This window comes from Callithrix jacchus, chromosome 21 (genome assembly GCF_049354715.1).
Source record: "Callithrix jacchus isolate 240 chromosome 21, calJac240_pri, whole genome shotgun sequence".
In the NCBI taxonomy this organism is placed as follows: domain Eukaryota; kingdom Metazoa; phylum Chordata; class Mammalia; order Primates; family Cebidae; genus Callithrix; species Callithrix jacchus.
In genome coordinates, this window is record NC_133522.1 from 132,058 (window position 1) to 138,057 (window position 6,000).

Here is a 6,000-nt window from a genome sequence, read left to right on the forward strand (position 1 = left end):
TCGAAAAAATCTAAATATTATCTAGGCTTCCCAATGTTAAAAACAGGATTTCTCTTAATATATTCTGTCAGAGAAAATATACAATGCCGTATTCTACTCTGTTTTGGAGTATATACACCAACTCAATGTGCTCTCTCATGTAAAATACAGAAATTCTAAGTTTACGCGAATCGAAGAAAATATAATTAATATCTAGGCGCACCAAAGATAAAAGAAAATGGCTCTAAATATAGTCTGTTAGAAAAAATATACAATGTTTTATTCTACTCTGTTATGGAGTGTATACACCAACTCAGTATGCTCCCTCATGTAAAATACAGAAATTCTAATTTTACCCAAATCGAAAAAATCTAAATATTATCTAGGCACCCCAATGTTAAAAACAAAATTTCTCTGAATATAATCTGTCAGAAAAAATATACAATGCCCTATTCTGTTTTGTATTATATACACCAACTCAACTCTCTATGATTTTTCATGTAAAATAACGAAATTCTAATTTTACGTGAATCGAAGAAAATCTAAATAATATCTAGGTGCCCCAAAAATAAAAGAAAATGGCGCTGAATATAGTCTGTTAAAAAAAATATACAATGCCCTATTCTACTCTGTTTTGGAGTATATATACCAACACAGTTTGCTCTCTCATATAAAATACAGAAATTCAAATTTTACCCAAATTGAAAATATCTAAATATTATGTAGGCACCCCAATGCTAAAAACAAAATTGCTCTGAATATAATCTGTTAGAATAAATATACAATGCCCTATTCTACTCTTTTTTGAAGTACATACACCAACTCCATATGCTTTGTCATGTAAAATACAGAAATTCTATATTTAGGTGAATCGAAAAAAAACCTAAATATTATCTAGGCACCACAATGTTAAAAGCAAAATTGCTCTGAATGTAATCTGTCATAAAAACTATACAATGCCCTATTCTACTCTATTCTGGAGTATATACACCAACTCAATATGCTCTCTCATGTAAAATATCTAAATTCTAAATTTACGTGAATCAATAAAATCTAAATAATATCTATGCGCCCCAAAGTTAAAAGAAAATGGCTCTGACTATAGTCTGTTACTAAAAATAAACAATGCCTTATTCTACTCTATTTTGGAGTACATACACCAACACAGTATGCTCTCTCATGTGAAATACCGAAATTCTAATTTTACGAGAATCGAAAAAAATCTAAATAATATCTATGCACCCCAAAGTTAAAAGAAAATGGCTCTGAATACAGTCTGTTAGAAAAAATATACAATGCCTTTTTCTACTTTGTTTTGGAGTATATACACCAACTCAGTATGCTCTCTCATGTAAAATACCAAAATTCTAATTTTACGTGAATCGAAAAAAATCTAAATATTATCTAGGCACCCCTATGTTAAAACCAAATTGCTCTCAATATAATCTGTAAGAGAAAATACACAATGCCCTTTTCTACTCTGTTTTTTAGTATATACAGCAACTCAATATGCTCTCTCATGTAAAATACCAAAATTCTAATTTTACGCCAATCAAAAAAAATCTAAATAATATCTAGGCGCCCCAAAGTTAAAAGAAAATAGCTCTAAATATAGTCTGTCAGAAAAAATATACAATGCCCTATTCTACTCTGTTTTGGAGTATATACACCAACTCCATATGCTCTCTCATGTAAAATACAGAAATACTATATTTAAGCAAATAGAAAAAAATCTAAATAATATCTAGGTACCCCAATGTTAAAAGCAAAATTGCTCTGAATATAGTCTGTCAAAAAAATATACAATGCCCTAGTCTAACCCTATTTGGAGTATATAAACCAACTCCATGTGCTCTCTCATGTAAAATACTGAAATTCTAATTTTACGCGAATCGAAAAAAATTTTAATATCATCTAGGCACCCCAATAATAAAAGCAAAATTGCTCTGAATATAATCTGTCATAAAAAATAAACAATGCCCTTTTCAACTCTGTTTTGGAGTATATACACCAACTCAATATTCTATCTCATGTAAAATACCGAATTTCTAATTTTATGCGAATCCAAGAAAGTCTATTTAATATCTAGGCTCTCCAAAGTTAAAAGAAAATGGCTCTGACTATTGTCTGTTAAAAAATATATAAAATGCCTTATTCTACTCTGTTTTGGAGTATATACACCAACTCAGTATGCTCTCCCATGTAAAATACAGAAATTCTAATTTTACCCGAATCGAAAAAATCTAAATATTATCTAGGCACCCCAATGTTAAAAACAAAATTGCTCTGAGTATAATCTGTCAGAAAATATATACAATGCCCTATTTTACTTTTTTATGGAGTATATACACCAACTCCATATGCTCTCTCATGTAAAATGCAGAAATTCTATATTTAAGCAAATTGAAGAAAATCTAAATATCATCTAGGCACCACCATGTTAAAAGCAAAATTTCTGTGAAAATAATCTGTCAGAAAAAATATACAATGCCCTTTTCTACTCTGTTTTGTAGTATATACACAAACTCAATATGCTCTCTCATGTAAAATACCGAAATTCTAATTTTACATGAATCAAAAAAAATCTAAATAATATCTAGGCGACCCAGAGTTAAAAGAAAAAGTCTCTGAATATAATCTGTTAGAAAAAATATACAATGCGTTTTCTACTCTGTTATGGAGTATATACACCAACTCAGAATGATCTCTCATGTAAAATAGAGAAATTCTACTTTTACCCGAATCAAAAAAATTTAAATATTATCTCGGCACCCCAATGTTAAAAACAAAATTGCTCTGAGTATAATCTGTCAGAAAAAATATACAATGCCCTATTCTACTCAATTTTGGAGTATAAACACCAACTCCATATGCCCTCTCATGTAAAATACAGAAATTCTATATTTAAGTGAATCGAAAAAAACCCTAAATATTATCTAGGCACTCCAATGTTTAAAAAAAATTGCTCTGAATATAATCTGTCAGAAAAAATATACAATGCCCTATTCTACTCTGTTTTCGAGTATATACACAGACTCAGTAGGCTCTCTCATGTAAAATACCGAAATTCTAATTTTACGCGAATCGAAAAAAAACTAAATAATATCTAGGCACCCTAAAGTTAAAAGAAAATGGCTCTGGATATAGTCTGTTAGAAAAAATATACAATGCCTTATTCTACTCTCTTATGGAGTATATACACCAACTCAGTATGCTCTCTCATGTAAAATACAGAAATTCTAATTTTACGTTAATCGAAAAAAATATAAATATTATCTAGCCAACCCAATGTTAAAAGCAAAGTTGCTGTGAATATAATCGGTCAGAAGAAATATACAATGTTCTATTCTACTCTGTTTTGGAGTATATACACCAAATCCATATGCTCTCTCATGTAAAATACAGAAATTTTTTATTTAAGCGAATCAAAAAAAATCTAAATAATATCTAGGCGCTCCAAAGTAAAAAGAAAATGCCTCTGAATATAGTTTGTTAGAAAAAATATACAATGCCTTATTCTACTCCCTTTTGAAGTATATACACCAACTCAGTACGCTCTCTCATGTAAAATACAGAAATTATAGTTTTACCCGAATCGAAAAAAATCTAAATATTATCTAGGCACCCAATGTTATAAACAAAATTTCTCTGAATATAATCTATCAGAAAAAATATACAATGACCTATTCTACTCTGTTTTGGAGTATATACACTAACTCCATATGCTCTCTCATGTAAAATTCAGAAATTCAATATTTTACTGAATCGGAAAAAATCTAAATATTATCTAGGCCCCACAATGTTAAAAGCAAAATTGCTCTGAATATTATCTGTCAGGTAAAATATACAATGCCCTTTTTTACTCTGTTTTGTTGTATAAACACAAACTCAATATGTTCTCTCATGTAAAATACCCAAATTCTAAATTTTCTCAAATCCAAAAAAAATCTAAATAATATCAAGGAACCCCACTCTTCAAAGCAAAATTGCTCTGAATATAATCTATCACAAAAAATATACAATGCCCTATTCTACTCTGTTTTGGAGTATATACACCAACTCAGTATGCTCTCTCATGTGAAATAACGAAATACTAATTTTACGTGAATCAAAAAAAAATCTAAATATTATCTAGGCACCGCAAGGTTAAAAGTAAAATTGCTCTAAATATACTCTGAAACAAAAAATATATAATGCACATTTCTACTTTTTTTTAAAGTATATACACAAACTCAATATGCTCTCTCATGTAAAATACGGAAATTCTAATTTTACGCGAATCGAACAAAATCTAAATAATATCTAGGCGCCCGAAATTTAAAAGAAAATGGCTCTGAATAAAGTGTGTTAGAAAAAAATATACAATGCCTTATTCTACTCTGTTTTGGAGTATATACACCAACTCAGTATGCTCTCTCTTGTAAAATACAAATGTTTTATATTTAAGCAAATCGAAAAATATCTAAATATTATCTAGGCACCCCAATGTTAAAAGAAATATTGCTATGAATATAATCTCTCAGAATAAATATACAATGCCCTATTCTACTCTGTTTTGGAGTGTATACACCAACTCCATATGCTCTCTCATGTAAAATACAGAAATTCTATATTAAAGCGAATCGAAAAAAATGTAAATATTATCTAGAAACCCCAATGTTAAAATCAAAATTGCTCTGAATATAATCTGTCAGAAAAAATATACAATGCCTTTTTCGACTCTGTTTTGTAGTACATACACCAAATTAATATGGTCTCTCATGTAAAATACACAAATTCTAATTTTACCAGAATCGAAAAAATCTAAATGAGATCTAGGTGCCTCAAAAGTAAAAGAAAACGGCTCTGAATATAGTCTGTTAGACAAAATATACAATGCCTTATTCTACTTTATTTTGGAGTATATACCCCAACTGAGTATGCTCTCTGAGGTAAAATACCGAAAAAATAGTTTTACGTGAATGAAAAAAAAAGAAATATTATCTAAGGACGTCAGTGTTGAAAACAAAATTGCTCTGAATATAATCTGTCAGAAAAAATATACACTGCCCTACTCTACTCTGTTTTGGAGTATATACACCAACTCCATATGCTCTCTCATGTAAAATACAGAAATTGAAATTTTACCCGAATCGAAAAATCTAAATATTATCTAGGCAGCCCAATGTTAAAAACAAAACTCCTCGGAATATAATCTGTCATAAAAATATACAGTGCCGTATTGTACACTGTTTTGGAGTATATACACCAACTCAGTATGCTCTCTCATGGAAAATACCGAAATTCTAATTTTACGTGAATCGAAAAAAATCTAAATATTATCTTGGCACCCCAACGTTAAAAGCAAAATGGCTCTGAATATAATCTGTTGGAACAAATATACAATTACTTATCCTACTATGTTTCGGAGTATATACACCAACTCAGTATGCTCTCTCAGGTAAAATATAGAAATTCTAATTTTCACTGAATTGAAAAAATCTAAATATAATCTAGGTACTTCAGTGTTAAAAAAACTGCTCTGAATATAATCTGTCAGAAAAAATATACAATGCCCTATTCTACTCTGTTTTGGAGTATATACACCAACACAATATGCTCTCTCATGTAAAATGCAGAAATTCTATATTTAAGCGAATCGAAAAAAATCTAAATATTATCTACACACCCCAATTTTAAAACCAAAATTGCTCTGAATATAATCTGTCAAAAAGATTATACAATGCCATTTTCTACTCTGTTTTGTAGCATATACACCAACTCAATATGCTCCCTCATGTAAAGTACCGAAACTCTAATTTTACGCGAATCGAAAAAAATCTAAATAATATCTAGGCACCCCAAATTTAAAAGAAAATAGCTATGAATATAGTCTATTAGAAAAATATACAATGCTTTATTCTATTCTGTTTTGGAGTATATACACCAATACAATATGCTCTCTCATGTAAAATAACGAAATTCTAATTTTACGAGAATCGAAAAGAATCTAAATATTATCTAGGCACCCCAATGTTAAAA